We start from the raw sequence: 25,570 nt of genomic DNA, 5'->3' as shown, positions 1-25,570 counted from the left end.
TAACTCCTAGAGATCCACCTGCCTCTGCCTTCCTGAGTGCTGGGATTACAGTTGTGTACCATCACACCCAACGAGAATAAATCTTAAAAGAAACATATTCTCAGCAAGCCTAAGCTCTAATAATGATAGAGGTACAGATGTTTTCTTTCCACAGCTCCTACCAAGTCTGGTATACACTACTCATCCTTGAGACCCATTAGCTAAATTCTCCTTTGTGTAACTTAATATTTTCTAAGAAAGCTTGGTAGACCTGCTTTAATATCAATTTATTACTCTCACTTTGACTTCTGTTAATGACACTAAAGCAATATGTCTGCCTAAATGAGACCTGAACAATGATATCAATAGAAAAGCTAACATAGAAAAGGATATAGTGGCGCATACTCCAGCACTTGGGTGATGAAGACAGGAGGAACAGGAGTTCAAGGTCAGTCTTGGCTACACAGTAACACAGAGTCCAGTCTGGGTTATAGAGACCCTGTCTCAATAAAGAGCAATGACAAAAATAAATAGATAAATAAAAGTTACTTTAAAAAACTACATTTATTTGTGTGTGTGTGTGATGGCCACATATGGGCACAGGGTCATGAGAAGGTCAGAGGACACTTGAGGGAGTGGGCCTTTCCCTTCCACCATGTGTGTTCTGAGGATACATGTCTTCAGGCTTGGCAGCTAGGTTTTTAATGGCTGAGCTATCCAGCATGTCTCAAGCTGGATTTTTTTTTTTTTTTTTTTAACTGACAGGAGCAAGAACTTTATGATGTCATCTCTGGGATTTTCAGAGGTTTCCTAAAAGTTATCCTGGCTGTTGAAGCTCCAAAAAGGTGGCCTTTACCAAGCTTGTCTCTGTGGTAAGCATCCAGTATCAAGGCTCTCTTTCTTATCTGAGAAAATGAGAAGACCGAGGAAGATGGTAAAGATCAAGGGTTCACTGTGCTTTTGTCTTCTTCACGCTGGAATTTGCTACCTACGACTGGAGTTGCTGTCCTCTACATTCCTTATGACTTTCATTAAGGCCAGCTTTACAGAGATGAATAAAGTGTTAACACACGGCTGTAGGCCAGAAGCCTGAGCTGTCAGGTTCAGGGGTTTGACGGCCCATTTTGAGAATGGGCGTTTTGTTGAATGATTTAGATAGTTCTATAGTAGGAGGCTCCCCTTCGTTAAATTTCAATGAGCTCATAACTTTTAAATATACATCCTACTCTCTCTTATTTTAATCTCTGTGTATATGGTGTGTGTGTGTGTGTGTGTGTGTGTTTATGTGTTTGTGAGCAAGGTACATACCTGTTGTGGAGACACATAAGGAGGTCATAGAACAACTTTTGGTGTTAGCCCTCGCCTTTTATTTTGTTTTAAACCAGTTCTCCTGCTGTTTGTATGTACACCAGGCTGGTTGGCCTGAGAGCTTTTGGGCATCCTCTTGCCTCCACCTCCCATCTTACAGTAGGAGTGCTGAGATTACAGACTTGGTTTCTGGAGACTCCAGCTAAGACTTATGTAGCCAGTGTGTCATCCATTGAGTCCTGCCCGTAGTTAGGTGCATATAAGTTGCTTGAAGAAAAACCTTACTGATTTTAAATGCAATGAAGATAAAAGATTTAGCAATTGTTGTATTGGATTCTTATCTATAAATACATGTATTTTTTTAATGGGAACAGTTTCCTTTAATCAACATTTTTGATCCAATCTTTAGTATCATATTAATTTTTATTTCACTCTTAGATATAAATTTTTATTACTTAAATGTTCTTTTAAAACTAGGTTATAACTACATAAAAAGGCCAGACTACCTACCAAAAGTATAAATTATTTTAATCCTTCAAATGACTCTTCTGTTTGTTCCTTTTCATGTAATAATGTAGTAATTTTTTGAGAGTTTCATATAATATATTTTGGTCATAGTCATGCCTAGCTTCTCTCCATAACTCCTTCCTGGTTTTTCCCACCTACCCCTCAACTTCCTGTCCAAAAAAAAAAAAAATCAAAAATCAAAAAACAAAAACAAAAACAAACCCAACAAAACAACAACAACAACAAAAATCTCATGAACTCCAATTTGTTTGAGACACAGTACCACCATGAAGCCTAAACCACGCTGGCTAACTTCAAACATACAGAGATCTACCAGACTCTGCCTCATTAGTGTTGGAATTAAAGCACAGAGTTTCTAATAGCAGATGCCACCTGATAGGTGAGTATGTCTCGCTTTCTCAAAAGCAAGGTAGAAAATAAACCTGATTTGTCTGATTGTGATTGGGCATGGTGGTGCATTCCTTTAATTCCAACATTCACCAGCCCAAGGCAGGTAGATTTCTATAGGTTTGATGCTAGTCAGGTCCACATAGTGAGTAAAAATTGCAAAGAGTTGATAGAACCGTCACAAAAGAAAAGTCTACAAGGGATAAACAAAGCTGCCTGAAGTTTCCACCAGTTCTAAATGATAAAGGAGTGATAGGTATTCAAATGATTTGAATACACTAATATGTTACACATAATTTGTGGGAAGAATTATGCATGGTTATATTGCAAACTACAGGACTCTCATTCCACAGTAAGACTTCTCATTAAGTCTTTATTGTCTATATTTATAAAGCCTTAGATTAAAGAACAGTTCTAATTTAATTATGATTTTATCATAATAATAAAGTGACATTGACCTTCAGATCTAGAGAAACTTAGAGATGAGAAGACAGACCAGGAGGATGTGGAAAAATGAATGCTGTCAACTTACAGAGTGGGAGGCAAGAAGGCGATGCTTGGTAGAGCAGGAAAGGTTGCTTGTGTAGATTTTTATAAAGGTAATACTGGTAGGATAGGCATGGAGGCTCAAGCCTATCGCTTATAATCATGTCCTTTTGAGGGGAAGGCAGGATTGCTGTGAGCTCAAGGACAGTCTGAGATACATCATTAGTTCTAGGCCAGCCTTGGCTGTATAATGAGAACAATTGAACAAATAAAGGATATGATAGAAGCAAGAAATTCAAAGAAATAAAAATTAGAGACTTAGCAAATAATGAATAGAAGTGAATAAAATGTGTCAATGTTTGATGTCCAGTAAAGGGAGAAGCAATGTAACCCACTGTTCAGGAATGGACGTGCAGGCAGCGCAATGCAGATTGGAGTTCTAGATTGCTAATGGGCTGGTAGATGCATTATTCAGAGAGGGGTATGTATGCAAGCTTCATGGAGGTAAGGCTCTCAGGGTACCAACTACATTATTAGATAGGAGTATGTGCATAAGGCCAAACCAAGTGGAGTCCAAGATTGTAAACTATCCCCTATGCTGGCCTGCCTCAAATAAACAATCACGTCTGATGGAGATTTTAGTCATTCCAGTTGGACCTAATGGTACATGCTCCAATCTCAGCAGCCATTTTTAGACGTACGAGGATCAAACAGACAAACAAACAAACAAACGTATAATAATTCTATAGCTAGGCATGTAGGATATGCCTATAATCTCAGCATGTGGGAGATGGAGGCAAGAGGACCGACCGGGAATTGAAGAAAATCTTCATTTACATAGCAAGATCAAAGTCAGTTTGAGCTGACTTTTGAGTCTCCATCTCAAAACAAACAAACAACAACAACAAAGAAAAACAAAAAACAGATTAGTGGTTGTAAAAGACTGAGGTGATTTTGTTCAGCTTTTTTTAATAAGTGGCATGTTCATTAGAAATACAGTGACCCTATGGTTAAACATCACTGTCCGTGTGTGTTATGTCTTCCATAGACCATGACTATTTATAAGAGACTCTTCAAAACTACTCTCCAGATAGATGTAAAAATGGACACAGAAATGACTGATAAGATGTTGTCATTTCCCACCTAATTCTCTTTGTAATGAACACAAACTAAAACGTAGTGTTCAGCATTGTTTACAATGACACCAATACTCACACAGACATAAGGGCTCTCAATGATTACATGACATCTTCTTATACCCCCCTTGAGTGCCCATAATCACCACCCAACTTGTTAACAAGTCAACTGTTTGGCTGTGTGTGGATGTGTGTGTGTGTGTGCACACGGGCACTCGTGTGCACGAGAGAAGAGAGAGTGAATGTGTTTGCGAGACAGGGTTTCATTATGCACAGAGGTTCACATGCCTCTGCTTCACAACTGCTGGAAGTAAAGGAGTGGGCCACCAAGCCTGATCTTGTAATTTATTTATTTATTTATTTATTTATCTATCTATCTATCTATGTACCTTTGTTTGTTAGTTTATTTGTTTGTTTTTTTGTGTAGCCTTAGCTGTCCTGGACTTGCTTTGTAGACCAGGCTGGTCCTGTGATCCTGCCCCCCTCTGCCTCCCAGAGTGCTGGGATTACAGTCACACACCAGGCTGGTCTTGTAGATTTTAAACCATCATTCATCTAGTAAAAGTTGCACTTGCTTTTAACCATAGAACTCGGAAGGCAGATGCAATCTACAGCAACAGCATAATAGTAATGCCTGTATACGGTACATTTTTTATGGTGATGAGTTCTAAACCAAATAAATCATGAATATTACACATGTTCTGCCCTTGGGGTACAAATTCAGCCTTTAGTTTTTTTTTTTTTTTTTTTTTTCAATGCAGTTTATTCAGGAACCTTGAACAATCATCTGACCCTGGGGAAAGCCAGCCCACAGCTTAAATAGCCTCTGGGTAGCCAACCCTGGCATGCCACGTGTGCAATGCAGATAGGTCCACATACATGGAAGCAAGCCAGATCCTCAGCCTTAGCCAAATGTGGAATTGTTCCTGACAGAGAGCACTCACCATCGGGAAGGTGGCAGGCGGAAACCAGCTCCATCTTTAAGGCATAGCATTCCGCAGCTCTCTACAGTTCCCCCTTTTTGTTTTAGACGCATCAGGCAAGAGTAGAGGTCTGATCTCTGATATTAGAAATAAATTGGGACTTTGTACTGATGTTCATTTAGGTGTTATCCACCCAAAGAGCATCAGACCCGTCTGATACCTTTTTCTCAGAGGCGGGACCTGGGGCATCAACCCGCATGCAATCAGACATGCTCTTCTCTGGGTCCAAAGCGGCTGACCCTGAGTGCAGTGCTTAGCCTCGCAAACCTGAGCGTAACATTTTAGCTTTTTATGGTAGCCAACCATGCTTGGGGAGACTGTCCTGCTTCAATCAGCCTTTAGTTTTTTGAGACAGTCTTGAAGGATAGTTCAGCCTGGTCTCAGATCTCTTCCTACTTTACTTCCTGAGTGCTGAGATGATGTGAACCTGAGAGTTCACTTTATTATTACTATGTGTTAGCACCCAGGCAATGGTGTATATGTGTGAAAGTCGAGACAATTCTGTGGAGTTTTTTCCTTTCATCTTTTACGAGATCGGGCGCGTTCAGGGTGGTATGGCCGTAGACTCCTTTCATCTTTTGAAGGAGTCTGGTAATTGGAATTCTGCCTTCTGGCCTTGGCAGATGCGGATCTTATCCATAGTTCCATTTCTCAGAGACTGTCCTTGGTGGTCTCTGCAAGCAGGGTGTTCCGAGCCTGAGAAGTAGACAGCAAGCTCCCTGCAACCCTGGGAACCAGACAGCAAACTTTGTGTAACCTTGAGTGAATTCTTGGATGCCTTGCCAGGTGGCACAGATGTGTTGCTACTGTGAAAAAAAATTGCTTGTAGCCTTTGCTTTATAAATGTTGTTTGCACGTTCAGTAAACTGAGACTCGATCAGAAATCTATCTTGTCTCCATTCTTCACGTCTCTGTCCCCCCAATTTCTACTGCCTCTTTCAGGTGGACCCTGTTCGACTAGCCCGCAGGACAGGTCAATCTTTACTTGATTTTAGGGCTTGATCTCAGGTGGATGACCTGCTGTAGCAAGACTCTTTACCAGCTGAGCCAACTTGCCAGGCCAAACTGGGTTGTTGTTTTTTTTTTTTTTTTTAATTATTATTCCTGGCTATTAACTTAAGTTACTATGAACATAGTAACATATGATTTATGAACATGCACTTGTTTTATAATTTTTCTTATTTGTTTATTTGTTTACTTGTCTTGACAGTGCTGGGAATCAGACGAAGGGTTTTGAAATGGTAGTCACGTGCTTTATTACTGAATTACACTTCCAACCTTTAACTTTTATTTTTTATTTACTTATTTTTGGGTTTCAAGGTGGAGTCTTACTGTATAGCCTAAGCTGGGCTTTGATTCTCCTGCCTCATTCTACATTTGCTGTGATCATAAAGGTGTATCACCACACCTGGCATGACTTTTGTTAATGTTTCTAGACTGGAAGGATTTTGAATTAGGTTGTAGGCTTTGTTTTCCTGTTTCCTCTTGATTGTCTAGATATTTATTGAGAACTCTTCAACAATTGCTGGATATGATTCTATCACTTAGGAGGCTAAGCAGGAGGATTGTGAATGCACAGCCAAGATGGGTTGTTTGTTTATTTTGAGGCAGGGTCTCACTATATACAGCAGCCTTGCCTTGAACTAACAGAAATCCTCCTGCCTTTGCCTCTTGAGTGCTGTGATTAAAGGCATATGCCTCCATGCCAGGCCCAATCTACTATGTAATATAACCTAGGTTACATTACATATTCTGTATTGAAAGAGAGAGAAGAGAGAGAGCCCAAACAGCAAACAATCAAACTTTAAACTCTCCACTCTAATAACAGTTTTAAATTGTCATCCTAAGAGATTCATACCAAGATTATAATTAAACATGCCTGTAATGACAAATAATAAATTTTTCTGTCCAGTGAAAAGCTTGCTTGTTCTTTAGAGGAATTATAATTTTGGGGAGGAAATGTGACAAAGATTCCTGAGAACGAGAGGAATTCTACATACTCAAATACTCAAGAGCACTTCATTTTTTGGTGTGTACCATGAGTGATTGTAGGGATCATGCATGCACTGTGCAGTGATCTTGAGGAGGTCAGAGGGCAACCTCGCTTGAGCATCCTTGACTTACACATTGTTTAGAAAACGTGATGGTCCAGGCGGCAAAGGTAGCATAGCTCAGTTTTTTGCCTTTCCTCCTTGAGGCCCTGGGTTCCATTCTCAAAAAGAATAATCCGAGTGTATCAGTGCATACCTGTAATTCCAGCACTCGAATGGCAGAGACAGGGGGATCAGAAGTTCAAGATCATCTTTGGCTTTACAGGGAGCTAGAGGCCAGCCTGGGACACAGAGGTCCTTGCTCAAAATAGAACAAACAAACAAACTACAAGTACAACAACAAAAAAACAAAAACAAAAAAATGTGATGACCCCAGAATGTCCTATTTTTTTCCCCTAGTTGGTTATGACTCTAGTCTTAACAGTTTATTGAAATTTTAATGTGTGCTATTGTCAGGTGATGCCTTAGTCAATGTTCTGTTGATGTGAGGAAACACCATGACCACAGCAACTCTAGAAGAAAAACATTTAATTGGGGCTGGCTTACAGTTCGGAGGTGTAGTCCATTATCATCATGGCGGTATGGTGGCGTGCAGGAAGACTTGGTGCTGGAGGAGCTGAGAATTCTACTTCTGGATCTTGCATTAGTATAAAAAGAGAGGGCATTGGGTCTGGCTGGAATATTTGAATCCCCAAAGCCCACCCCCAGTGATGTACTTCCTCCAATGGGCCCACACCTACTCCAACAAGCCGTGCCTCCTGATAGTGGCAGTCCCCGATGACTAAGCATTCAAACAGATGAGATTATAAGGGCCATTCCTATTCAAACTACCACAGGTAGCCTGTCCAGCATAGTTTTTACATAAGGACACTGTACTAAAGGCTGTGTGATGCCCACTGTCTCGGGTACATGAGCTTTCACTTCCAGAACTTCTGGGATTCATTCTAAACGTGGGGCATGAACAGATGTGGTAAGATGGAAACCCAAATCTAAAACATCTGTCTTCCCACACCCACCACACATTCAAACGCCCACCTCTCCTGACCAATCATGACCTCAGCACCTGCTTGGGAGCATTGCTTAATGTCAAGCTTTGCTGCACACATTGGAATTCTTTTTTCCATTCTTTGACTGGGTGGTGGCATGGAAGAGTTACTGGACAAAGTCTGCTTTCGTCCCTGGCAAAAACTTTTACCACTTTACCAAGGCAAGGAAACAAACACAGAACGTGTAGCTAAGATAGATTAAGACAACAGAATGGAATGAAAGTATAGGCTAAAGTTTCAGAGATATTCCTGTTATCCAACCTTTAATTAGAAATCAAGGGACACCAAGAAGAAAAAAAAAATCCTAGTTAGTGTCTTAGTTAGGATTTCTATTGCTGTGACAAAACACCATGACCAAAAAAGCAATTTGGGAAGGAAAGGGTTAATTGGTTTGTACTTCCACAGCACTGTTCACCATTGCAGGAAGTCAAGACAGGGACTCAAACAGGGCAGGTTCCTGGAAGCAGGAGCTTGAAGCAGAAGCGATGGAGGGGCGCTGCATCCTGGCTTGCTCAGCCTGCTTTCTCATAGAACCCAGGACCACTTGCGTAGGCATGGCACTATCTTCCGTGGGTTGGCGCCTCCCCCATCAATCACTAATTAAGAAACTCTTATAGAGGCATTTTCTCAATTGAGGTTTCTTCCTTTTAGATAACTCTAGTTTGTGTGACATAAGACTATAGCATGGGGGCTGGAGAGATGGCTCAGTGGTTAAGAGCACTGTCTGCTCTTCCAAAGGACCTGGGTTCAATTCCCAGCACCCACATGGCAGCTCACAACTGTTTGTAACTCCATTTCAAAGGGATCTGACACCTTCACACTGATGCACAGAAAATAAAATTAAACAAGTTATTTAAAAAAGAATACATTAAAAAAAGACTATACAGCACACTAAGGCAATCATGATACCTTAAGGCCTCTACAGTCAGTCATATTGCCTCTCAATTATACAACATTATTTAAATTTTTTTTTTTTTAGATTTGGGGTTTAGAAGAATTATAGATTGTAAGAACAACAACAACAAAACCCAAACATGTATATATGTGTATGGTTATCATTTGATGAAAATCATTCAGCCAATGGTTTGAAAGTAATCTTAATAACAAATATCCCAGAAATGTTGCAAGCAACATGCAGATGTACATTAACAGCATCGGTTTTCAGGTTTTGAATGTTGTTCTGGGTCAGTGAAAAGACTTCCTCCCTTGTAACATTCTGCTGAAGATTTTACTTTTCCATTTCATGTCGTTCATGCTGTTCAGTAAATACAGAGCAAAGTCCTTTGTTAGGGACAGGCACAGATTCAGATCTTCATAGCATAACAGCCAGGCAAAAGGAACAGACAAATCAGACACAACAGACATAGTACAGACAGACCAATAATGGCAGATTACAGACATTTAGAACACACAGGGACAGAAGTGGAGTATTCAAATCTGAGCTTGGTCTCGAAACATTTTATTCATTAATATGGCATCTATACATTTTGGTGTCTTTTTTTTTTTTTTTCCTAATGTGTTAAAGAATACATTAAACAGGACTGGGGTTTCTGAATTAGTCACAGAGAAGGATCAAGAGACTTTGGGCAAATATAAACATAATTGTATTTTCAGTTGTACTTGAAGTCCCTTAGATTTCACTAAACGTAAGTAGTTAGAAACCAATGTGTGTGGTGGCACATTTATTTAATCCCAGCATCTAGGAGGCAGAGGCAGGAAGATCTCTAGGAACTGGAGGTCAGCCTGGTCTACACAGCAAGTTCCAGAACAGCCAGGGCAAAACAAAGACCCTGTCACAAAGAGCAAAACAAAACCTTTACAAGTTAAATTTGTTGTGAATACTTTTGGTGACAGAACGGGGTGGGTCTCAGAGACACACACATATTTATATTTGTTGCACGTGTCTTTCTTTTCCATTTTTTAGAAAGATGGTGACTCATGCATGACTGTAATATCAGCATTTGGGAAGTGGAGGCAGGAGGAACAATAATATGGTCATACCTAGACACGTAGAGTTCAAAGCTGGTCAGGGTTATACGAGACCATGTTTCTAAAAACAAAACAAAACCGAAGACAAGTACGCATACATAAAGTGTTATGACTTTCTGGAATGTGGTGGCGAACCCGCCATCCCAGCATCGGGGATTTATTTCCCAGGTCTACTTCTGTTATAGAAAATATCAGTGCTCTGAGTTGAAAATGTGAGCTCCTCAGAACTCACATGAACCTTAACCGCAAGTGTTAGGGTATGCTATAGGACACTCACACACAAGAAAAGATGCCTTGCCCCTTGTGAAGACACAGAAAGCACTGCCATGGATGAACCAGAAGACCAGCCCGTACCAGAGTCTCTAATCATGTTGTGATCCTGGACTTTCGGCTTCCACATGAAGAAAAGTAAGTTTCTTATTTATAGGGCATAGTTTATGATACTTTATTACAGTGGCCCTACAGGACTAAGACAATTAGCTTCCCCACAAACTAAAGTTAGGCTTTTAAAAACGAGTAAGAAAATCATTTGTTTTTGTCAAACAGAAAAATAAAACAAAGACAGTTTTTCAGACGGAAAGTGCCTGTTTTTCATTGGTTTGGAGTCAGGATTGAGAGGGAAGGACCGAAATAGTGCAAGGAAATAAAATTGCAGAACAAGCTGTTCCATATTTAGTAGGGTTCTAGTTTTGGGTTTTCCCCAGGCATTGAATGTGAAATGATGTGAGAAAACTCTTCAGGCCTCAGACTGGATTTGGCTCCAGAAACCATTATCAAGGGCTATTGTGTGACAATGGTGCTGGGATTAAACTGGACACTAGGAACCTCCAGTTCTGAGACTGGAGAAAATGCATGCCAATGCCAATGCCATGCCTGTGTCAAATGTGAGTCACCAGGAAGGTGAGAATAGTTTGCACTTTGAATATAATAAACTTTTGTTGAATATCTTCTGAATTAAATGATGGAACAGTCCTTCTTCCTTTTCTGTTTTTTTGAAGGGGGGATAGGATAGGGTGCTTTAGGTTGAATCTCCTGTAGCTCACGTTGGCTTTGAATTCACTATGTATGTAGCCAGGGATGGCCTTGCACTCTTTTTAGATTTTTTTTTTGAGATTATTTATTTTAATAGGTTTGAGTGTTCCCCTGAATGTATGTCTCTATATTGTATGCACTCCATACCTGTGGAGGTCAGAAGAGGGTGTTAGATGCCCTGGGACTGGAATAACAGATGGTTGTGAGCCGTCGTGTGGGTGCTGGGAATTGAACGAAAGTCATCCAGGTGAGTAGCCAGTACTCTGTGCCTTGCACTCTTTTTTAAGACAGATTCTCTCTCTCTCTCTCTCTAGCCCTGGCTATCCTAGAACTTTGATATACAGACCAGGTTGTTCTTGGACTCACAGTGATCTATGTGCCACTGTCTCCACTCGGATCCTATTGCTTTCACTTCTCTAGTGCTGGAATTGAAGGCCTTCAGTACCACACCAGGCCAAACATTTGTGATATAACAAGCCTTTTGCCTACAGGTTTTTGTGAACAGATTGCCATGCCATACTGTGCTATTTTCTGCTTAGTAATAAAGTTGAAGCTGCTAGGTATGAAGAATAAAGTTATTAGAGCAAGAGTTAGTACTGTTCCCAGGACCAAGCTTACTCCAACAATGGATCAAGAATGTCAAGAACAAATTGCCTGTAGGCTACATAAAGTCTAAAATCTTTAAATACATCTAGATGATGAAATTATTTAAAAATCAACCAATAAAAGAAATACAAGTATTGGTAGTATAGCACTATTATCAATATTTGGAAGCAGTTTGGCACTCAGCACCCAGCCTTCCCGTATTTCAAAGTAGAGGGAGGATATATATAATGAAAAGAAATGACAGGTAAAAAAGCAAAACATGGGACATAATTAGAAACATGGGCAGGTGGTGGATACCATGGGGTGTATACGCAAATTTATTACATGATTATTTTTAGTTCAACTGCTTACAGGAGAATAACGCCTGTTCTGTTTATATAGAAGTACTTATCATTCCTTTTATTAAACATGAAAATGCTATATACCTGTAATCCCAGCCCTTGGAAGCTGGAGAGAAGAAAAATTAAAAAAAGTTGTGTGCAATTCTAATTCAACAGAAAAAAGGTCTACTTAAAAAAATTCCTATTGGCACTGAAAGATAGAAAAACCAAATGTTTTTGATAGAAAGATAGAAAGCCAAAATGTTTTCTATTTTAACAGGTGGGAAGGCATCTGTAATTTATTAGAAGGCTGAGGCTTGACCAGAGGATTTCAAGTTTGAGGCCAGCCTGGAGACTATGTTAAGAGAACTCCTAAACCTTCCTAATTTTTATTATCACGTGGATTTACTTTGTTTATAGTAACATTTTCTTTTTGAGACAGTCTCATATAACGCAGGCTGGCCACAAACGAACTATATGAGTATGACTTAGGACTACTGATCTCCTTGCTTTCACCTGCAGAGCTGCTGGGATTACAGGCATTAGCCTGGAGTATCAGAAAGCTAATCTCGAAAGCCTGTTATGTGATCCCATCACGCCCAGAAGTGCTTTGGTTCCAGGCAAGAGAGCCAAAGATGGGACTAAGGCATCTGGCCCACAGCCTCAGGGAGAAGGGAATACTTTCCACGGTTCAGAGCTAAACGCCCACGGAACATACCGCTGCTATACTTTAAACACAAAGAGAAGTTGTTGAGCTGAAAGTCAGGCCATTGAAGCAGTTAACATTGTTACTGTTTTCAAGCGATCATTGCATGATTGGAGGCTGATTTCACTAGCCTCTTCCTTCTAAACACTTTGCATATGATTAGTTACACTAGGTGACATTGACAAAGGCGTTAAGGCATTTGTTTTTTGATTAGGACTTGACGGGTGTTTAGTCCAGACAAGCTTTGAGCATCCCGAGTGCTGGGATTACAAGCAGGTGCCATCACACCCGAGACTCAACGGTGTTCTAACTTTTCTTAGGAAACCCGTAGATGTCTTCCATCGTCGCAGTGGGAAACAAATATGAGAACAACAGAAAATACGATGGAACAAAATTACAGGATTTGAGAGGAAATGTTCTTTAAGTGAGGGAAACAAGAAAAAATAATTCTCAAAGTGCGAAGAGACGTGTTTACTGCGGAGGAGCATCGGTGGCCTTGCTTTCTTTGCTTTCGATCCTAGGCGTCTCTTAACGACCGCTCCTTCCCAGAACAGGCGGGCACGCAACACACCTAGTCGGCCAGACCGGGAATCCCGAAGCTACGCAGCAAACAAACAGAACAGCGGCTGAGCAGCGCCAGCCCGAACTCTCGCGAGATCTGTCGGAGCGGCCGGCCGGCGGGGAAAACCTCGCGTTGTTTGGTTAGGGGGCGGGGCAACCAGCGAAAGGGCGGAGTCTACCGGGGCTAGGGGTGGGGGTTGTCCTGGCGCCCTGTGGGCTGGCGTCTCCCCCCTCTTCCCGCGCATGCGCAGCTCGTGGGTAGCGGCGGCGGCTAGGTCAGTCGGGCTGCCCGGGTCGCGGGCCGCGCGGGTCGGGCCCCGCCCTCCCGCGCCGGCGCTGGCGGACGCCGTGCGGGCCCCGTCGGCTCTCTCCACGGCGCTCCGCCCGCCGCCGGCCTGCAGCTGCTCTGGCCTGGAGGGCTCCCGCCTACGCAGGCTCGTGACGCGGGGGCTGGGACGGGGCTCCGCGGACCCAGCGGGCGCTGCTGCCGCTGCTGCTGCTGCCGCTGCTGCTGCCTGAGCGGCTCCTGCGTCTTCGGTGAGTGCCGTGCGCGTCCGCTGCTTTGGCATTTTAGACGCTGGCGGGGAGAGGCGAGGAGAAGCGGGGCGAGCTGTCTCGCGGAGACGAGAGGTGTTTTTATTTTTATTTTTTAGCTTATTTCCCTCATGCGTGTCGTGTCTTCTTAGAATCGTGGAACCTAAGGCTGTGCGTTTGCAAATCTGAAGAATCTGGGCACGGAGGAGGCATACATACTCTTAGCAATGGAGCTTTTATTTTCGTTACTAAAGTACTGCGTGCTCCGTAAGGAAAAAAAAGAAAAAATTGAGCTGCCAAACAATGAAGATACAAGACTCCTGCCCTCCCTCAGGCTCTTAATCCCCAACCCCAATATTTACTCTCCTAATATTCAGGGTAACCCCATTCCAAGTGATTGCAGTCAGGCATTCAGGATTTCGTCCGTGCGTTTGAGGAATGTGTTTATAGACGAAAATTGGAGTCGTATACAGAGTATCGATATTGGAGGGCCCTCCACTCTTTTTAAACGTACTTTATTGTGGAATATTACTGTGTAACATGGGCTTCACACTTGCAATAGCAAGTCACTTAAAAACTGGTGATGTTTTTTGTGATTTGATACATTGTCCTAGAGCAAAGGCTGACCTAGAACCTCTTGTGGAGGGGAAGCTGACCTTGAACTCCTAGCTTCTGCCTGCACCTCCCAGGTGCTGGGATCAAACATGAGCCTACTAGCCAGTGTTTTGCAACTTAGTATGTTGAGACTTTCACAGGATCAAAGGTCACATGTGATACTCTGAAACTAAACAGGTTGATAGTGTTTGCGTAGACCCCACTCAGAGTTTCCCTGAGAGGGAATGACTGCCTGTAGAAGAGTACACAAAGTTTACTTTTTCTTTATTGCACGTCTTAACGTTTAAATACCATATGGTTAGATGGCAGCATTTAATTCTTTAAACTTGAGGCTACTTTTGATGAAGTATGGTAGAAAATCAGTGCCAAAAAATTTGTACTCGAAAAAAACAAAACAAAACAAAAAAGTACGGATTCAATATTTTGCTAGGTGAACCCTAGGGAGACCTCCGAAAGTGGAATAATAAACAGTGGTACCGCAAGGCTTGCCAGTAAGTAAGACTGAAAGGAAGTAGGCCCGTACTGCAGCTAACTTTATTAAAGCAGTGTTATTGTGCTTATCTTGATAGATTCCAAGGAAAACAACCTTCTAAAGCAATCACAGGCAACCATCTCATTCTAAACATGTTTCCTCTTAAATCACAGACTTAACTTGTGAACATTTTATTTAGGAACTGGGCTTAAACGACACGAAGAGATCTGTGGTTTCTTGGCAACAATCTGCTGGTACTGTTTTTTTTTTCTCTTTTTTTCATAAACGCGCCTAAGTATAGTGTCTTCCTGATTCTGTGGTCAGTCAGGAGGCCCCAGTCCTATTGCCTCTGGAGCTGCTCTGCTTTTGTGGGTGTGCTGAGTACTGGGCTGCGTTGTTGCCTCTCCCCTGTCCTCCTGAATGGAAACTGCCTTACCAAAAATGTCCCAAGAAATAAGTGTAGGAAGCTATCGTGGTGTCATTTTGGATGAAGTGTCTAGTGGTTTCGTATTAAAGTAGCTGAACCTCTGTAAGTTGAAAAGAATAGAAAGTAGTTATGATTAAAATTTGCTTATTTCGTGGGAGTTAAAATGTATTACTGGGTTTGGTGTCTTAGGATATGGTATATTAATTTCTTCATTTTCTGGCAGGCGTAGTTTAAGGAAATGTGACCAATAGTGAGGTTTAAATAAGGTGTAGTCAAATTATGTATTTGAGAAGAAACCCGTGTATAGTAAAAGATTTGAACTCTCTTGGCTGTTAAGAATAACAAGTTACATTTTAAGTATCTGCCATCCATCTCTTAAGATAGTCTGTACTGGATATGTCTTCTGTTTGTGGGACACCAAAAAACTGCAGCCCTCCAATATTTTTCAATAGAATATAAGATGCATTCAATTTTAGTTACTGAGGCCGGAAGAACCAGTATGCTGAGTGTATGTTCAGAAATGAAGAGTAAGGCTGCATTTGGAGCCCAATCATACAGAACTTACCTGGCATGCCTGAGGCCCTACATGATTTCTGGTACCAAAACACAGAGCAGACCAATGGCTGATGGGAAAGTTTGCTGTCTAGTTTAACCTGAAAACTCTTTTGGAGACATAGTCACGTGAGTAGCCAGAGATAAATCAATGGTTTTTGGTCTTGTGTTTTTTCTTTTTTTAAATAAAAAGCACAGGGGATTATATCACCAGTTTAAATTATTGTTATTATTAATCTCTTGTTTGTTTGGTTTTTATTTTTATTTTTGGTTTTGTTTTGTTTTGGTCAGGGTAAAAAACACACAGTTTATGACATACTGAAAAATGTGAACGTACTAAAATCCCACATGGGTTTTTAAGAATAGCCATTTCAGATTTCATTGCGAGTTGTTTTTCCAAAGTTGGGATTCTAGAAGGAAGCCAAAATAGAGGGTAGGGGCTGAAAATTGAGAATTGACTGTCAGTAAACAAAGGGAGAAAGTGGGTCTTAAAAACATTGCTTAGAATCAGATGTGTGGTTGCAGAAGGAGATGAAGTTACAGTTCTCTTAGTTTTGAGATGCTGGGATAATATCCAGTATCCTTTATTAATCCTGTCCTGCTGGGAATTGAATTAGAATAATTTGTTTCTTTTAGCACCTTGCAAGATTTGTTGTATTTTGCACAGCAATCCCATGTCTGTTCAGTTCATTGTTGGAACTTACACTGCATTGGCAAAGCTGTCCCATGTGAAGTGCTGTGAAGGACTGCAGTCTCTCTGAGCCAGCATCCTCAAATGATCTTGCTTTTCTGGGGTATCCTTGGTTTTGGTTCTCAGCTTTCTTTTCTGGCTGAGGTTTCACCTGCTTGTCCCCTGTCCCCTGTCTCCTGTCTCCTGATTTTGCAACACCAGTCCATTTTCTTTAACCTTGAGATTTGCTGCTTTTGTTGTTTTCTCCGATAAATTCTTACTGGCCCGCTGCTAATGTAACAGCCCTGGCTCTCCTAGAAATCACTATGTATATGAGCTGTGGTCTAGAACTCACAGAGATCTGCCTGCTTCTGCCTTCTGAGTGCTGTCACTAAAGGCATGTACCGCTACACCTGGCCTCAAATATCATTATTTTAAAAACATTAATATTATCTTAGTCCCGTATGCCCCAAATGGAAAGGTCACCCAGACTTTTTTGTTCTGTTTTTAAATAGTGTTTTCTTTCGCTGTGCCTTCTTTTCTTGTTCTTCCAGCGGCTGTGTATACAGTAAGATACCTCTGTTTTCTAGGTTTTGCTTTTTGACCTGCTTATTGATCCTAATTGTCCTAAGAAAGTCCCGATTGTTCTTTGCCTCGTGATAAATAAAACCCCAAACATTTATTGATTTTGTGTGTGTGTGTGTGTGTGTGTGTGAGAGAGAGAGAGAGAGAGAGAGAGAGAGAGATCCACCAGCAGATTTCTCTCGTTTGGGCCTTATGATGTTAGCAGCTGCTATCACCCCAGTTAATTGTAAAGAAATGGAGGAGTGGCTAGTATGTGGAGGGGAGGGAGTTGCAAGTCTGCCCATCCTCTTTAGTAAGTGGCCCCAAGTGCTTTTAGAAAAACTTTATTTTGTGTAGTAACAGACTTTAACATTGGCTCCCCAACTTAAGTTACCACACTTTTTCCCCTTACGCATTGTCTGTCCATTTCTTGATACTTTTTTTCTTTCTTCATCTTTACCTTTAAAAAAATAAGTCCTGTGAGCCAGGTGTGGTGGCTCACGCCTTTAATTCCAGCACTTAGGAGGCAGAGGCAGGATTGATGTGAATTGAAGACCAGCCTGGTCTACAAGGCTACACAGAAAAAGCCTGTTTAAAACAAAACAAAACAAAGCAAAAAACAAGACCCAAACAAACAAACACACAAACAAACAAACAAATCCCATGTAAAAGCCTGGCTTTCATCCCTCTTTTTAATCCCTGGTGGTAGAGTCTGCCTGTTCACACACCTTCAGGATGATGCTATTTATACTCCACCCTCTAGCCATTGTGATTGGATTGTGACCTTCTTGGAAGGAGAACCCAAGTCTTAAAGTTATGTCAGAGTGAGTTTGGAATTGGTGGAATTGTCCCGTGGTGGGCAACTCCTCTGCTTCAGCATGTTAAGAAGTATTTCATTTTAGCCGCCACACTTCAGTTTCTGTTTGTTACATTTCTCTCTTTTCCCGACACATTCACACACACCCTACGCGCTTACTGGAGTTTTGTGTCTTGTTCTGTGTATGTAAATCATGTGAATTCTTTATTCAGATTATCAGGAAATGGTAAATTTGCTCATCTAAAAAATCAGTTTGTTTGCATGTTTGGGTTCTTGGTTTGTAAGAAAATTCTAAGTTTGTAAGAAATCAGTGTTCTGGTATTTGATTTATTTTCCATGCTGTCTGTCGAGTTGGCCCAGCTTTCTAATGAATTACAGTTCATTAGTATTCTCATGAGCCCACTTCACTGTTTTCTTCTGTGTGTACATAGGATAGAAATGATGGAGAAAAAATATTGTGTGTGTTTTGTTGTTCATTTTATTATATCTGAATGCTCCAATCAGACAATCATCTGATCATCTGAATACCCACACAGATTGTATGCTGCATCAGTCTCTGGGTTCAATCGCTAGGACCACTCTCAACCACCAAAAAGAAAAAAATGAATGAATGAATAAGTAAATAAATGAACATACAAACAAAAAACCTAGTTGTTGAACTTTCTCTGTGGGAAAAAATAATCAAGTTTAAAAGCTGAAATAGGGTGGTGGTGGCGGCACACACCTTTAATGTCACCACCACTGCCCTATCTTTAATGCCAGCACATGAGAGAGAGGCATAGTCTGGCAGATCCCTGGGTTCAAGGCCAGCCTCATCTACAGAGCGAGTTTAGGACCGCCAGTACTACGTAATGAGACCCTATGTCAAAGGGCCATACACACACACACACACACACACACACACACACACAAAAGGGAAAGAAACAAAAAGAAAAGAAAAGCTGAAATAGACATGTAGGAGTGAAACAAACAGACCTTTGTTTACATGTAGAGACAGGCTCACAGGAGAAAGGCCCGGTGCATTTATTTACTTAGTAGATTATGTGATGGAGGTGTGAAGATTCAGAGACGGGGAAAAATCTATCTTAGTATCTGGCTTTGAAGAATGTATAGCTTGGATAGCCCTATAGAAGTATAATTAGACAAGAGGCGTGATATGGTGCAGTGACGGAGGGGAAACGTCACGCAAAACTTGTCTGCAAAGATTCTTCTTGGCGTCTCTGTGCCTTCAGTATGCTCGAATGAGGATGAATTAATTGATCTTTTAGAAAAGGTCGGTCAGAAGTTCTTCATTACCAGCTCAGAGTATGAGAGGGTAGGAAGGTTAAGATAAAGTGTCTAGATTTTATGGCTCACTTTTGGTGGTAGGAACTATAATTTTTATGACCTGCTTTAGGAAAGAGGAATACTAATTTCTGTAGCCTGCTTTGACGGGAAGTGGAGCAGGGGAAAGAAGGGTAGGCAGTTAGAGCGCCTGCTCCTGAGACTCGTCATATGTTTTCTGCTCTCAGAGTAGTCAGTGTACTGGTTCTGTGCTCTGGTACCCCATGCTCAGGTACTGTGTTTTTGAACCAAAGCAGGTGTTAATTGTTTCTTTTTCTGACCTGATGGCTCATGCTGGAGGGTGAGGAGTGGGATTGTGTAGGTATACTTACTAGAATCCGTAAGAATTGGGAAAGTCAGATGTTAAGGTTCAGTTTTTACTCTGTTTAATAGTTCAGTGTTTTAGATATGCTTAACACTTAGAAACTAGTCACACCCATGTGTTGTGAGCTTGGTGCCCATTGTGGCAGGGAGAGAGGTGATAGGAACTTTTAATTAGTGCCTGGTGGTAGGGAGGTCTTGAGGTTATTTGGGATCAGGCCCTGGGAAGGCATTAAAATGGTACTCAGCTGATTCCTGGGTAATACTCAGAAGATAACAGTTCTAGCAAGAGACAGTTCTAAAAGTGTGCCTGCCTACCTGGGCTCTCCAATTTCCAGTTTGGGATGTACGTGTTCTTCAATACTGGCTCTGTTCTTTGCCACCCACCACCGTGTGCTACAAGTAACAGAGCCGGTTTGAAAACAGAGGATGCTGTGGCCTAGCTTTAACTTTCCGAAGTGTGTAGGGAATAAAGTTTGTTCCTACAGAGTTTGCCTCTGATATTTTGAGGAAAAAGTGGCAAACGTAAAACCTGTTTGTGGAGCAAACAAAGATTCCCTAGCAGTCTCATCATTTATGTGCTCATCAGTATTATAATTGTAAAGTTACTGTATATTCAAATGAGAGGTTTGAAGTACTGAACTAAGTGAAGTGGAAAGAAATCTTCCCTTCAGTAGAGGCCTAGAGCCATTCCTCAGGCTCTGATACATAAAACAAGAACAATGTATTTATGCACCTCCAGAGGATGAGAGCAGCTGCAGAGACCACTCAGCTGGCACAGTGCTACAGCACAAGGGTGAGGTGAATTTCCATCCTTAGAACCCAGGTGACAACCTAGGGACAGTAGTGGCATGCCAGTAATTTAGCACTGGGGAGGAGACAGGAGGGTCCCAGGCCCTTGCTGGCCAGCCGGTTTAGCTGAATTGGGGTGCTTCAAGTGCACGGAGAGAACCTCTCTCAGTAGGGTGGATTGAAGAAGACACTTAAAATTTACCTTTGGCCATCTTACTCGTGCCTATATGTGCGTCCTCCGCGTACATGTTCATATATACATGTGTGCGCACACACTTTGAAACACACATAGTGGCAGGATCCCCTTGAACAGCAAGGAAGTGAAGAACAGTGATAACAGAACCTTACAAACATGATAAAAGTGGAGTCTATAACTCTAGGACTAGGAAGGTAAGGTAGGAGGATCTGGAGTTCAAGGTGATCCTCTCTCTCTCTCTCTCTCTCTCTCTCTCTATATATATATATATATATATAATGAATTTGAGACCCGTCAAACCTACAGGAGACCCTGTCTCAGTGAAGGGAGGCTCCCCCAAAAAGTGCCTACAGTGATGCTGTGGCAAAGGGTAAATAGTGAATTTTCCTTGGTTTCTTCAGATTTAGTGTGCTATCAATGTACAATATAATCATGCAAGTCACAGAAGCTTCTTAGATTCCATGCCTGGTCTGTCAGGTGATGCCAAGTCATTTAAGGTTTCCCAAGATACATATACATATATATTTCCTCCTCCCCGCCCGCCCCCGCTCCCTCCCAGGGTTTCTCCATCTGCGTAGTCCTGGTTGTAATGGAACTCACTCTGTAGGCCAGGTTGGTCTTGAACTCAGAAATACACCTGCTTCCACCTTTTGAGTGCTGTGAGTGCTGTGTGCCACCGCTGCCTGGCCCAAGCTATATATTTCCATTTTCATACATAGTAGTTCTGTCCTTGAGTGAGGATTATGGGATGTTTACGATTTTTTTTTTTTTTTTCTCAGAGACTGGGTTTCTTTGTGTCACCCTGGCTGTCTTGGACTCACTCTGTAGACCAGGCTGATCTGGAACTAACAGAGATCTACCTGCCTCTGTCTCTAAAATCCTAGGATCATGTCTGGCTTCTCTGCTTTTTTTTTTTTTTTTTGTTCCTAATCACTTATACTTTATTAGACATTGTAAATAACATAATAAATCACGGGGCATTTGTTTTTGTTTCCATATAATACGCTGGTTGAAGAAATATTAGAAAGTATAAAGAAGTCACAGATGGTTGGAGCAAGGTTACCTTCCAGAGGTAATTGTGAAGGACCTCTGTTAATAAAGAGTGCAGCTTTAGATCTCGCTCCTTATAAGGCACACAGATGTGGTGGTAGAACTGTGGAAAGTGAGCCCTCCGATTTCTTTGAGAGGAAACTTTGTGCATGAGGAAATGGTGCTTTCAGAGTCTAGGCTGTGCTCAGGCCTTAGCTGACATCAGGAGAATTTCCGCATATGCATGGTCAGTTGCTTGGTAGCTTAGCCGTGGTTATGGGGCCACAGGTAGATGGCTTACTTAGTTGTGTTCACTGCCAGCAGGTAAGGAAATACTCAGCTCCAAATACTCAACTCCAAAAACTGGTGTATGTATGATATTTGGGAGGACAGTTTATTTTTGTGACATGGGTGTGTGTAGGGTCTTAATCTAAAGTCTAGGCTTGTACTCTAACATTCAAACTCACTATTTTTCTATCTCCTGGTGTAAATGCCACGATTACAGGGGTGTACTGCCATATCCAGCTCATCATTGTTTCTTGGTGTGACTAGATTATATGTATGTATATGTGTGTGTATATGTGTGCATGTATATATGTATGCATGGTTTGTGTTTTGAGACAGAGTATCATGTAGCCTGGGCTGGTCTTGATATACTATGAAGTTGAGCCATGATTTTCAGTTTCTTATTTTGCTGCTTCTACCTCTCGAGTGCTGGGGTTACAGGCATGGTTTATATGATACTGGATATTTCACTCAGGCCTTCAGGCCAGTTAGGCTACTACTCCATCCACTGATTACATCCCAGCCCCTAAAGTCAATTTAAAAATCTTAGTTAGTTTTCATATTCAACATATGAGCAAATTTTGGAACACAAAAGTAACCAGTAGGATTTAGTGTCAAGTAAAGCAAGCAGTTTTATCTCTGATGGTTTAACGTGTCTTGCAAAACCTGAATTACTTTGTACTTCAAAGCTATGTTAATAGAGTTGATTTTCTTTCCTGTAAAGAGTGATTTGAACTTGTTCCTTTGTAAACCAGAGACATTAAAAATGGAAAGACATTTTTCAATGATTTATATAGACAACTGATTATAAAGTTGGCTTGGCTCTAGGAAAGAGTAAATGGTGAATGAAATCACTATGGGTTAGCCAGTGAGCTAAACTGCCTCATTACAATGACAAAGAAGCTTGGTTTTTTTTTTTTTTGTTTTGTTTTTTTAATTTAAGGGCTTGTGTTGTCAGTATTTAGTAATTTATTTTTTTCTTTCCCCAAGAAAGGGTTTCTTTATGTAACCTTAGCTGTCCTGGAACTAGCTCTGTAGACTAGGCTGGGCTGGAATTCAGAGATCTGCCTGCCTCTGCCTCCCTAGTGCTGGGATTAAAGGCATGCACCACCACACCTGGCATAATTATTGCTTTTATTGCATCTCAGAAGCATTTAACAAAGTAAGTGTAGTTGGCTGTAATTATATGTGTTTACATATGTACACATGTATGTCCTCATGCACACAAGCTGCACAGGAGGGAACATTTGCACCAGTACTGTAGAAGTAGTCTTCCTGCTTCAGGAAAAACGAGTTTCTGTTTGTGTGGCAGTTCCTGGAATTGAGGCCCTGTTTCTTTCGGTATTGTTTTCATGGTGAGGCCATGGCCCTACTCTGTGGGGGTCAGTGTCAGAGTTGTGATTTCTACAATTACAAAATGATAAGCCTGAGGTTAAGCCATTAAGTTCTTGGCAGTTCATTAAGGCAGTGATAGAAAGCTATTGTTACTAAGTGTATTGTAAACATTGTATTCCTTAAGGATGTGCATGGGACAGGCTGCTTTAAATTGGGAGAACTATAAGATTATCTTTGTCATAATATAACAAAAATTGTTATGGGAAGTGATGAAGATTTTTATCAAAGCCAGTGGGAATGATTGCAGAGAGTAGTTGCTTTGAAAGGTAAGGGGCTAGGTAGGACACTTTGATTTTAGATGTATTAAGTTTGAAGTGATAGTGGGATCCATCTTCCCCATGAAATTAACCTAGAAATTTACTAGGTTAAACTTCTAGTATATTGGAATATTTGCCCAGTTAGTAAATCAGGACAATAATTATTCTGCCCTAAAAAATTATTCTCCCAGACCTGTGGTTCTCAAACTTTGTAATACTGAGACCCTTTAATACATTTTCTCATGTTGTGGTGACCTTCAACCATAAAATTATTATTTTTTTTGCTACTTCATAACTGTAATTTGGCTACTGTTACAAATCATAATGTAAATATATTTGGAGATAGAGGTTTGCCAAAGGGGTCATGACCTACAAGTTGAAAATGACTTTTCCATTGGAGACGAAATAGCAAAACCAAACCAACCAACCAACCAAACAAACAAACAAAACCAAACCAAGCCAAAACAAAAACCATAAAAAGAAAAACAACAACAACAAAACACAGCTGTTTAAATTGCCTTTCTGGCAGATGGAAGCCACAGTTCTTGTGAATTTCTTATAAGTAATCTTCCCAGTTTGGAAGAAAAGTTTGTATTGTGAGAAATTTTGCATATTCGTTGTTCTTAGAGAAAACCAAACCTTGTGAGCTGTATGCATCTCTATCTCAGACCAGCCAGCTGTTAGAAAAGGACAACTAGCTTGCAGCAGAGATCACAGAGTACTAAGAGTTATCTCTTTTTAAGTTGCTGTCTTTAAATATGCTGTTTTAAGGTAGCGGCAGGTGAGTTCGAGGCCAGCCTTGTCTACAAAGGGAGTCCAGGACAGCTAAGGCTATAGAGAGAAACCCTGTCTGTAAAAACAAAACAAAAACAAAAAGGCCGTTTTAGTCAGGGATGGTGGTTTCTGCCTGTAATCTCAGCACTGGGAGGGAACAAAGCAGAAGATTGCCATAAATTTGAAACTTTGAGGTCAGCCTGCGTCACACAGTGGGGCCTAAAATAAGACCCTGTTTCAGAAACAGAAACAAAAGAATATGCCAAACTTCATATTTTGGTTCCTCTAAAGCTCGTATGCTTTCAGTCTCAGAACAAACAAACAAATCACACACCCATGTGTGATAGAGGACTTTCTGGCACTTAGCACACCTCTGTGGAGTTCACTTTTTTTCTGTTCTTTCTGTCTGTCAATTTGAAATGTCAAATGAAACTTAATCTCGCCACAGTAAACTTTGCTACTGTTTGTGATTGGCCTTTGTGTCAATAATTTAACATTGCCAAATTCCCTGATCCTTTACTCTTTTGAGATTTCTATTTTTGGTATTCCTGTTACGAAATTTAAGGAGTTTGTTAATTGCTTTATTTGTCCTTTTGCAGTGTGGTAACGGTTATAGAGGTCTGTAGAGGAGACACAGGCAGCAGAAAGATCGGGTGCTGTCTCTCACTTGATGGGAGCTCTTATGGTATCTTTCTAGAATCTGACAGAGAGCACTTTCTGGCTTAGAGCTGGGTGGCTAAATTGGTGGCTGCTGCTCTAGTACTGCTAGTGACTCTCCGCACCTGCTGTCCCAGGATCAGAATAGACAGCTCTTGCAAGAGGCTGGCAACAGATGTTTAGAGCTCTCCCAGGATCTGGGACGAACCCCCAGCACTTAAATTTAAACAAGGCAGAGGGAATGTTTGTGTGTGCAATTGAATCAAACTACGGTTTGTGGATGCTTCGTTTGTGGATGCTTTGTCTAGCCAGGTGTAGCCAGGTGTTAGTTGTGTCCTCTGTTCTTGAACGGCCTGGACAGTGCCCCAGTGATCTAGGACTTACCATTCTGCTTTTAGGATTGTGTTTCTCTGGCTCAGATAGGAGAGAGAAATCACAGTAATTTGAACAAAGAATAACTGAGAATTTTTCTGTTGTAAGGAATTGGCTAAAATAGGGCTGAGCATGTGGGGGCACTTGAGAGGTGAACGCAGGAGGATCAGGAGCTTAAAACAGTCTTTGTCTAGAGCCGGAGCTATCATGGATTGTAATGGGGCAGAAAGGAGCATGACAGAGATGTTGTTTTGTTTTTTTTTGAGAAATAACACTATGTAGCCCAGGCTGGTTTCAGACTCCTGATGATCGAGTCTCTTGGTGACAAACAGGTTCAAATATGGTTCAAATATGCCACAACGTGAGGGCTGTGGTTGAGCACCGAAGCAAGAAGCCAACC

At 41.3% G+C, this 25,570-nt stretch overlaps 1 protein-coding gene across 4 annotated transcripts in view; it reads left to right on the top strand.

Moving 5' to 3' along the window:
• The first annotated feature begins 13,374 nt into the window (after positions 1–13,374).
• The window catches only part of Pcmtd1 (protein-L-isoaspartate (D-aspartate) O-methyltransferase domain containing 1), a 68,197-nt gene continuing 56,001 nt past the window's right edge, over positions 13,375–25,570 (top strand). For 2 of the 4 annotated variants that reach the window (XM_060385903.1, XM_060385904.1), the window contains exon 1: positions 13,375–13,655. The gene's annotated coding sequence lies outside the window, so the exon portion shown is untranslated. The remainder of the gene's footprint in view (positions 13,656–25,570) is intronic. The other 2 variants (XM_060385902.1, XM_021654021.2) reach the window with 2 other exon arrangements.

This window comes from Meriones unguiculatus, chromosome 6 (assembly GCF_030254825.1).
Source record: "Meriones unguiculatus strain TT.TT164.6M chromosome 6, Bangor_MerUng_6.1, whole genome shotgun sequence".
NCBI classification, from domain to species: domain Eukaryota; kingdom Metazoa; phylum Chordata; class Mammalia; order Rodentia; family Muridae; genus Meriones; species Meriones unguiculatus.
The sequence above is the reverse complement of the archived record's forward strand: the minus strand, read 5'-3'. Positions and strand labels throughout refer to the sequence as shown.